This window comes from Pleurodeles waltl, chromosome 12 (assembly GCF_031143425.1).
Source record: "Pleurodeles waltl isolate 20211129_DDA chromosome 12, aPleWal1.hap1.20221129, whole genome shotgun sequence".
Classification (NCBI taxonomy): domain Eukaryota; kingdom Metazoa; phylum Chordata; class Amphibia; order Caudata; family Salamandridae; genus Pleurodeles; species Pleurodeles waltl.
In genome coordinates, this window is record NC_090451.1 from 694,643,851 (window position 1) to 694,654,955 (window position 11,105).

Below are 11,105 nucleotides of genomic sequence, written 5' to 3' on the forward strand. Positions count from 1 at the left end.
TCAGCTCTGGAGAACCCTGGCCCATTACTCAGACCCCAGCAGTCATCCCACGGGTCCCGGGGCTGTGATTATCCAAATACGAGCTGGTGGGAGGTGGCAGAGACTTTGTTAAGGCGTGGGCAAAATGTGCCCAGGCCCCCAGCCTTTTAGAGGGCCCCCCGATAGAGCAGCCACGAGCCAAGAGCAGAAGTTGCCGTGTAATCATATATTCAAAGCTGTTCTTGACAGTCCCCCACCCTCAAAATACGTTTGGTCCAGAGCCACTCCTCTCCCCCCAAAAAATAATCCTCAAGATGTCCCTAGGAGGGGATGGAGGGTAGAGGGTACTAAAAAAAACTGCCAGCTCCGTCTCTGAGGTGTCTCACATTAGCCTAACAATTGCCAAGTTTACACAAGGGTAGAGCTGCACGAGGCTGGCGCACGCCTTGAAACAAGGCACATCTGCAGCAGTAAAGACCCTGCCAGAGCCATAAAAAAGAATTGTTTCCGGGCAGAGATTGTGCGTGGAAAAATAAACCTACTCTGGAGTGGGAACAAAACAAACACCTTGCCTCATTCTCGTATACACTAAAAAAACAAAGATGAATGCACCTGGCAGGCCCGTCAAAGAGCGTTTATGCACAAGAAGACAAGTGCAGAGGAGTCACCAGCGTGCCACACTGGTGTCCATTTCCCAGTGCTTAATTTGTGCTTGTTGTGTCCGGTGCGGAGCACCAGCACTTATTTCTGCGGGCCGGAGCTTAGTTTTCTGTCTCAAGCATTTACTGCGAGAAAAAGACACGTGGGAAAGACGGAGGAAGAGAATAACGAAAAGGCGTCAGAAAGGGGAAAAGCAGGAAGCTGCCAGAGTGAGCTGAAGGGGCATGGAGTGGCTGTAAATGGACTGAAGAGGCCAGAGATGGTTTCAGAATTAGCTGCCTCAGTATTATCTGCTTCCACTTTCAATTGCTGCAGCCTCGTGTTTAAGAGAGGAGCTTTGAGCACCGGCACCTTTTCATTTACAAATTAAGCATTGCCATTGTCCCTGTCTTATACAGCACAGCCTGGGGCACAGCAGATCTTATGCGAGAGACTGAAGGGGTTGCACAGGGTCACAGATGTGAGGGAGCTGGGATTCAGGCGCAGGGCTCGATAGCTGAAGCCGCCAACTTAGTCACAATCTCGCATCTCTCCGCAGCCACCGCTCTGAGCACACGAGAGAGGGCGAGAGGGAGCGCTAGCTGTTTGAAATACAATAAGACAGCATAACTATGCTTGGCAGGGACAACCGGACATGGGGAGGCTCCGGGGGTTGGACAGGACCTGGGGAATTTTAGGAAATTTTGGGGGCCTGGGCCAAAAGTATTTTGGAGGGGCCTGTTCGGAACAGGTTTAAATTTATGAACTGGTTCAGCTCTTTCATGCCTCCTTTGTCCAGGTCACTGACAGTGCATAGGCACAGTTGTCTTAATTCTAAATGTGTTTATATATAATATTCAGGGATAGAGACGTGTGTTTACAAAATTGTAACTCAGTAACAGCTCACTAACATTACTGCAAATAATCTCTGAGGCACTCTTCCATTTCTCGTAAGTGAGGTTCTGTTTTGATCTTAAAAGAACGTTTTTATGGATGTTGTATGAAATATAAACACAACATTTATCTACAGAATGTCTGTAATAGACTCACACATCAGCCAAATGAAAGAAAAAAGGTATTTAAAACTGTTTAGGAATGAGTCAGGGTCATCAGTGCAAGATTCCCTGCAGAACAGAAGTGGCTGTATCAGGGGCCCTCTGAAAGGCAGGGACCCTGGGCCAGACACCACTTTGCCCATGCCTTAAAACGTCTCTGGACAGGACAGGGGTAAAGGCTTTTATTACGCGATATTCTACTGCGAGGGGCAAGTGGGAACTGAAAGTCATGCATTGGCTTTTTTGGGGGGGGGGGTGTCGGTAGGAGGAGTGTGCTATCGGGCTGGCAGAATGTTACCACAATCGACTGGACTATAAAAGCCGCTCCTCTCATAAACTAAACATTCCATTTGAAAGTGCAATAGCCTGTAATATGATAGTTAGCAGCATTTCCAAGTTGAATACTTAGCAAACAAGCAATAGTTCTTGCATTTGCTTGAGGTTGAGCTTTTGGCATTGTAAATCCATAACAGGACTTTTCTTGCCACATAAATTGGTCAACCCTGCCTCATAATATCATCTTTTCCTGCCACATAATTCCAGTGTACCTGTATATAACTAAATCACTTCCATTTACCTTCTTACTCTATCTGCAGCAAAAAGTGAAAATGTTGCCATTTAGCATCCCAATTTAAATCATCTGCCATGCTAATTCCAATAGAATACCATTTTCACCACCCCACCATCAGCAGGTGCTGGCTGGCTGACACAATTCCCCCCAAAAGGCATAAGATAGCCACAGAGGAGAAATGAACTAGAAGGGTCACCCAACATATCAAGAGTGTTTAAACAGTCATAGTGTAATAAGGATGTTAAGTTGGCCTGAATTATTGGCATAATTGTAATAAGGAGAAAGTATTAAAAGATACAATTTATTATCATATAAACCTTAATCAGAAATACACCTTTGGCTTTAGACTGTACTTCTCAAAACAGCCCCTAGAGGACACCATAACAAAAATATAATTTGTAAGAAACGTGGTAATGTAGCCATATTGTCAGCCCCTAGAGGGGAAAACCCCCCATGAAAAAACAGGAGAAGGTAATGCAGTATAACCATATACTTAGCCGCTAGAGGGTGTATTTGGGGCTAGTATGGCTACTGTAATGATTTAGAAACAATGCCTTAAAAACAAAACTTCTTCCAGCTGTAAAACAAAAGTTGTAGCCATGAGAAAGCTTAGAATACATTGAAAGGGTATCCCATTAAGAAAAAACAGGGGGGGGGGGGATTTGTGGGCCAGAGAATTTATTGTCCAGTGTACAGTCTCCCATAGACATTAATCACAAAAACAAAGGGTACACTGTTCCAAAATAAGAAAGACAGGGGGACCTGATTCTTCAGGAGCAAGCACCCTCACGCATCACAATGGATGTCTAGCTTCATCATTGGGAATGCTGCTCATCAAGCCGGCGCTGGAATGCCTGACGGGCTTCCCGAAGGAGGGGGCTCTTAGCCGAAATCCTCTAATAGTGACTTGATCGGTATGGTTATATTGAGGTGAACACCTTATTACAGGCACCAAGAGAATCAGGAGAGACAAAACTAAAATTGTCTCTTAATCTCAAAGCACATCATAACTTTAATCATCTTAAATGAGATGAAGGCCAAGATTAAAAACAAACAAAAAGTGGAAGTTGAGTGGTAATGATCATGTACTTTCAAAACCAAAACCAAATCTTAGAGGCCTGAGACTATCATGGACACTCTAATCATGGGTCAACATGTTACACGTCTTGTGGTCCAACCGGATCCATCGACGCTTCATCAGGACCAAAAAACTACTTCTCCTATGACACAACTAAATATAAACCCTAAACTTGGGGCTGAGATGCAGTCACTTACATTATAGTTGTTGGAAAATGGGTTATTGGTAAGGGCAGGTAGGTACCTACACTTAGCAAGAGGCCACTAACCTCCACTTAGGTCCAGTTAGGTCTGAGTAAATTAAACCCAGCTCAACCCTTGGTAGCTTGGACACGAGCGACAAGGCTTAATTTAGGAGACAGAGTGTAAAGCATTCAAATATCACAAAACAGTAATTAAATAAAACACAGGAAACAGTTTAAAAATCCAAAACCAATTTTAAAAAATAGATTATATTTTTATGTTTAAAATGACACAACAACGAATAAAATCGGATAAGGGAAACTGGAGATATGATTTTTTAAAGAATTATTGTTTTGTAGCGCCTAGAAACAAAAAGCGCCAATCGGGTCATCTGGTTGCACATCGACCGGGGCAAAGTCAAAGTTTAAGGCCGGCTGCGATGGAGCCTGGCTTGGCTACAGCTCACGGGAGGCCTCCGTCAAAAGTTTACCTTCGCACTTAGTAGTTTTTCTGAAGATTTCCTTCAGCCGGACGAACCTGCCAGTCCAATCCGACCTCCTGTAACTCTTCTCCAGATACGCGTCGCGGGAGCCCTCGGTGGAGATTTTTACCTCCGGTCTTAGTCGTTTTTTCGAGGGGAAAATCCTTTGACTGGGGTAAACCTGGATCTTGATCTGACGTCCTTGGAGCCCTCCTCGGGTACGCTGGCTGGGAGGTCCCGGTCAGCTTTCTACATTCGGACCTAGTCTCTTTTTTGGAGATTTTCTTCACCGGGACGAACCTGCAAATCAGGCCGGGTCACGGTTGAGGCAAGCCGGCTAGAGTTGCTGCAGCGGGTCGGTCCCTCTATGGAGCTTTTTTTCAAAAGTTCTCCAAAGTTCTGGGTCTTTCCCAGACGTTCTTTTAAGGTTCTTTTGGGGTCCACAGCTCACCCCAAGGCTCCATAAGCTCTGAGATGATCCTTGGGGGTGTGGCCTACAACTCCCAGAATGCACCTGGTGCAAACTCCTTTTTGGCCACTGGACAGTGGTCAGCTGGTTGAGTTCTTCAGGAGTTGGTGCAGGGGACTCTGGTTAGCAATTTTTCACCTGTAGCAAACAGGGAGTCCCTCCTTGAGCCAGTTGAAGCCAGGCCAAGTCCTTCTTGTGGTGAAGCCCAAGTGTGCAGCGGGTGCAATCCTTCAGAGTGCAGGGTCCAGGTGCAGGCCAGGGGTCCAGCAGGGCAGTCCTTCTTCTCCTTTGGTTCTTCCTTGTTAGAATCTGATGGGGATCTGAGGTGTGGGTGCAGGTCTGCCAGTTTTATCCTTGCTCCTGGGTGAAAAACAAGGGGGTCCTGTTTCTCCAATCAGGTGCAGGGTCCTTCCACCTGTGATGATCACTTCCTGGGAAGTGTGGCAAAAATCAATCCCAGGAGACAACATTCCTCAAAAATCCATCATGGCTGAAAGTGATTTTTGGGGGTTACATCTGGCTGAGTCCACCCACACACACCCCTCTCCTAATCTAATCAAGGGGGCACCTAGTTGTCTGGGGTTGCAGGATGTGGGGTGTTGCTGGGTTGCTCCAAATGTCCTTCTCTGCCTTTGAAGACCAGTTTGGCAGCCCTCCCCCTTCCTGCCTCACCATCTGCTGAGGGGAAATTCCCTCCCACAGGCACATCTCTTTGTGTGAAGCCAGGCCACTTCACACCTCATCAAGGCAGCCTGGCCAGGCTGCCAGAGGCTGGCCAATCAGAGCACAGCAGCAAAAACAATGCAGGGCTGAAGTTGGTTACTTTTCAGGTAAAGTTTAAAACTCTTTGAACAAGTTATATTAAATCCAACGACGGGAAGTTGTGGGATTTATTACAACAATTAATTTGATACCAAACTCTTTGTATCTGTCACTTAAGGGAACTTTTAACATTAAAATAGAGTCTCCCCATTCTAGCCTATGGAGGCCATTCACTACAATGAGGGAAGAACGAATTTGGCTGTTCTTACCTCACCAGGGCTTATAAAACTATTTTTTATAAGGTCACTGCTTATATTTACATGGCACCCAGCCCTAGGGGCACATAGGGCACACCTTAGGGGTGACTTATATGTAAAAATAAGGTAGTTTAAGACTTTGGAACTACTTTTAATTACAAAGTCGAATTTGCATTTAACTTGAATTTAAAAGCAGCCAGCAAGGCAGGCCTGCTTTAAAATGACACTGGGCACCTCAGCAGTGCACCTATGGGTGCACTACCTATGCTGGGGTCCCTAAACCTACATGCCCTACCATAAACTAGGGACTTATACGTAGGTTGACTTAGCCAATTATAATTAGCCTAATTTGCATACTGATATTACACAGAGCACAGGCCCTGGGACTGGTTAGCAGTACCCAGGGCACCATCAGATTCAGGAAAACACCATCAAAAAGTGGAAAATGGGGGCAAAAAGTTAGGGGGCGGCTGCAATCAGCCCTGTTCTCTCACAAAAGTCAACTGGTCAAATTAGTACGGCCGCCCTGAAAAACAAAGATTATAATAATTATATCATAACCAACTTATTAATCAAACCCAATCTGTGGGGAAATGTGTGCACTCGTGAAGTAGGTGCTCAGTGGTGATTCACACAGTAAGAGGAACTGTAAGGCTTACCTTCCCCGAATAAGAGATGTGGCTCCATAGGAAAACACATGCCAGGGACTGTTGCTGATGCTATCTAAAAGACAGGGATCATATAGCCAGATAGATATTACATATTAACAGGGATTGCCATGCCAGCAGTCGGTGATTCAAAACAAAGACCTCTCTAGCTCCATTCTGTCTCTGAAACAATGAAATCATCAATGAAAAATGGCACACTAATCATAATTGTTAATGAAATAATGCCGCACAGGGAACAGTATAGGTAAATGTGAACACTGAATACTTAAAAAAATCTCGATCAAAAAATTAATTATCTCTGGATAAACATCAATGTGGCCGTGATCATGTCAAAGGCTGATGACAATTGAAACTTGCCCAACAACCTTGCACACAGGATCATTGTTGTCATATCAAAAAGAGAACACCCAACAGAGGAATACAACGCAGCATGTGTTAACAAGCCGGTCGCGGCTAGACCAATGTGTATGTTAGGTGTCCGTTCGCGGCTAGAACAGGCCAGCCAGTAGCTATTAATAGCTACTAGAAAGGGTACTTACAGTTAGGTCAGCGGTCCTTTGTAGTGAACCTACCCTCCGGCAGCGCTCCCGAATAATGAAAGTGGAGTGTTGCCGGAGCCATTATGAACGCGGCAAGACCAGGAAGTGAAAGTGTCTTCCGGCTCGCGCGTCTCTCATCAGCAAAAATAAAGGTATGACAAGGACTGACTCAGTTGTAATAGACATGGAAAACTGACAATTGTCAGGAAAACACATCTCTCTCTGGAAAATGTCCGTAAATACATTTATGTAATACTTGGGGGACTTAGAATATTAAGAGTGTAGGTAAAAATGATGAATACAGATGTGGCAATAAACATCTTAGTGGCAGCCAGAGGATGGTATTGTCAATAGAAAATTACATGGAACAAAGTCAAATAAGTAATAGCAGGGAAGTTACCCGTAACATTATCAATAAGAACCTTATTGGGGAAATGCTAGGTAGTGTTTATAAACGAATGGAGCCAAAAAAGTAAAGATGATATTAGATTACCTAGCTGAATTCAGAGGAAATTTAAGATGAAAGATTAATCCATGGTATCTCATTGTTTAATTCTTGCATATAGGTCCCCAATTTGAAAACCCACCTCTGTTCAATCCTAAAAAGGTAGCGTCAGTCATTTGGACGGACTACCGGGGGCTTCCAGAACAACCCACCATAGTTCATCAGGGGTGTGCGGGGTTTCCACAAAGTGCGCACACATTTTCGTGGTAATGCGTCCACATCTGATATTACTTCTGTGTTCATTAATATGCACTTTAACAGGTCTAGTAGTCATACCAATGTAAAGTAGACAACAGGGACAAGTGATTATATAGATGCAATTCCGGGTGTTACAATTGGTATGTTTTTTGAGTCGCCAACTACCAGTGGGATCTAAGTCAAGTGTTGTAAAATGCCTAGTCAATGGGCAAACGTTACACTGGCCACAAGGATAATGTCCCTCGACTGGGGGAAGGTTCCACAGAGTCGTTTGGGTCAAGTTATTACGGTTGATTTGTGGACGTGTATGAACCACAATATCTTTGATATTAGCAGTGTGTTTGAATGCAAATAGTGGTTTTAGAATATCAATGCCACCGCTGGTTAAAATTGGCCATCTTTTGTTGATCAATTTCTTATTATTATTAGACAATGGGGTGTATGTAGAAACACAAGTCAGACAAGTCTGTGGGCCCCTATACTTGATGGTCAAAAGGGCTTCCCTATTGTTATTTCTTGCTCTTTTGCAGGCTAAATTGACAATTTTCTGAGGGTAGTGGCGTTCTTGAAGTTTGTCTTGAAGATCGTTGGCTTGAATCTCAAAGTCTCGGAATGAACTGCAATTGCGCCTAAGGCGTAAAAATTGGCCAAATGGTAAATTGTCTCGCAAAGATTTAGCGTGATGGCTCTCATACAGGAGTAGGCTGTTACGGTCAGTTGGTTTGTGATAAGTACTTGTAGACAGCTTACCCTTGTCAGTGTTGATTATGAGGTCCAAAAAGGGTAAATGGGTGGAAGAGACAGCAGAAGTAAATTTCAAATATGGGTCAAGAGTATTGATCCATCCGTTAAACCGATCTACATCAGTCAACGGTCCATGCCACACGATCAAGATGTCGTCAATATAGCGATGCCATAACTTGATGTGATTCTGAAAAGGATTAGTAGATGGCTGTAAGGAAATGCCTCCTTGGCATGGTTACCCCCTGACTTTTTGCCTTTGCTGATGCTATGTTTTGAATTGAAAGTGTGCTGAGGCCTGCTAACCAGGCACCAGCACCAGTGTTCTTTCCCTAACCTGTACTTTTGATTCCACAATTGGCACACCCTGGCATCCAGATAAGTCCCTGGTAAATGGTACCCCTGGTACCAAGGGCCTGATGCCAAGGAAGGTCTCTAAGGACTGCAGCATGTCTTATGCCACCCTGGAGACCCCTCACTCAGCACAGACACACTGCTTGCCAGCTTGTGTGTGCTGGTGAGAACAAACCGAGTAAGTCGACATGGCACTCCCCTCAGGGTGCCATGCCAGCCTCTCACTGCCTATGCAGGTATAGATAAGTCACCCCTCTAGCAGGCCTTACAGCCCTAAGGCAGGGTGCACTATACCATAGGTGAGGGCACCAGTGCAGGAGCACTGTGCCCCTACAGTGTCTAAGCAATACCTTAGACATTGTAAGTGCAGGGTAGCCATAAGAGTATATGGTCTGGGAGTCTGTTTTACACAAACTCCACAGCACCATAATGGCTACACTGAAAACTGAGAAGTTTGGTATCAAACTTCTCAGCACAATAAATGCACACTGATGCCAGTGTACATTTTATTGTAAAATACACCCCAGAGGGCACCTTAGAGGTGCCCCCTGAAACCTTAACCGACTATCTATGTGGGCTGACTGGTTCCAGCAGCCTGCCACAACCGAGACATGTTGCTGGCCCCATGGGGAGAGTGCCTTTGTCACTCTGAGGCCAGTAACAAAGCCTGCACTGGGTGGAGATGCTAACACCTCCCCCAGGCAGGAGCTGTCACACCTGGCGGTGAGCCTCAAAGGCTCACCCCTTTGTGCCAGCACCGCAGGACACTCCAGCTAGTGGAGTTGCCCGCCCCCTCCGGCCACGGCCCCCACTTTTGGCGGCAAGGCCGGAGAAAATAATGAGAATAACAAGGAGGAGTCACTGACCAGTCAGGACAGCCCCTAAGGTGTCCTGAGCTGAAGTGACTAACTTTTAGATATCCTCCATCTTGCAGATGGAGGATTCCCCCAATAGGATTAGGGATGTGACCCCCTCCCCTTGGGAGGAGGCACAAAGAGGGTGTGTACCCACCCTCAGGGCTAGTAGCCATTGGCTACTAACCCCCCAGACCGAAGCACGCCCTTAAATTTAGTATTTAAGGGCTTCCCTGAACCTAAAACTTTAGATTCCTGCAACTAACAAGAAGAAGAGGACTGCTGAGCGGAAAAACCCCTGCAGAGGAAGAACAGAAGACACCAACTGCTTTGGCTCCAGACTTACCGGCCTGTCTCCTGCCTTCCAAAGAAACCTGCTCCAGCGACGCTTTCCAAGGGACCAGCGACCTCTGAATCCTCTGAGGACTGCCCTACTTCAAGAAAGACAAGAAACTCCTGAGGACAGCGGCACTGCTCCAAAAGAACTTCAACTTTGTTTCAAGGAGCAGATTTAAAGACCCCTGCAACTCCCCGCAAGAAGCGTGAGACTTGCAACACTGCACCCGGCGACCCCGACTCGACTGGTGGAGAACCAACACCTCAGGGAGGACCCTCCGGCGACTCCAAGACCGTGAGTAACCAAAGTTGTCCCCCCTGAGCCCCCACAGCGACGCCTGCAGAGGGAATCCCGAGGCTCCCCCTGACCGCGACTGCCTGAACTCCATTTCCCGACGGCTGGAAAAGACCCTGCACCCGCAGCCCCCAGCACGTAAAGGAACGGAACTCCTGTGCAGGAGTTACCCCCAGGAGGCCCTCTCCCTTGCCCAGGTGGTGGCTACCCCGAGGAGCCCCCCCCCTTGCCTGCCTGCAACGCAGAAGAGATCCCTTGATCTCTCATTGAAAACCATTGTAAACCCGACGCGTGTTTGCACACTGCACCCGGCCACCCCCGCGCTGCTGAGGGTGTACTTTTTGTGCTGACTTGTGTCCCCCCCGGTGCCCTACAAAACCCCCCTGGTCTGCCCTCCGAAGACACGGGTACGTACCTGCTGGCAGACTGGAACCGGGGCACCCCCTTCTCTCCATTGAAGCCTATGTGTTTTGGGCACCTCTTTGACCTCTGCACCTGACCGGCCCTGAGCTGCTGGTGTGGTGACTTTGGGGTTGCTCTGAACCCCCAACGGTGGGCTACCTTGGACCAAGAACTGAAACCTGTAAGTGACTTACTTACCTGTGAAACCTAACAATACTTTACCTCCCCCAGGAACTGTGAAAATTGCACTGTGTCCACTTTTAAAACAGCTTATTGTGTTTTATGTACAAAGTATACATGCTAATGTAATGATTCAAAGTTCCTAAAGTACTTACCTGCAATACCTTTCAAATGAGATATTACATGTAGAATTTGAACCTGTGGTTCTTAAAATAAACTAAGAAAAGATATTTTTCTATAACAAAACCTATTGGCTGGATTTGTCTCCGAGTGTGTGTTCCTCATTTATTGCCTGTGTGTATGTACAACAAATGCTTAACACTACTCCTTTGATAAGCCTACTGCTCGACCACACTACCACAAAATAGAGCATTGGTATTATCTCTTTTTGCCACTATCTTACCTCTAAGGGGAACCCTTGGACTCTGTGCATGCTATTCCTTACTTTGAAATAGCACATACAGAGCCAACTTCCTACATTGGTGGATCAGCGGTGGGGTACAAGACTTTGCATTTGCTGGACTACTCCGCCAATACCTGATCACACGACAAATTCCAAA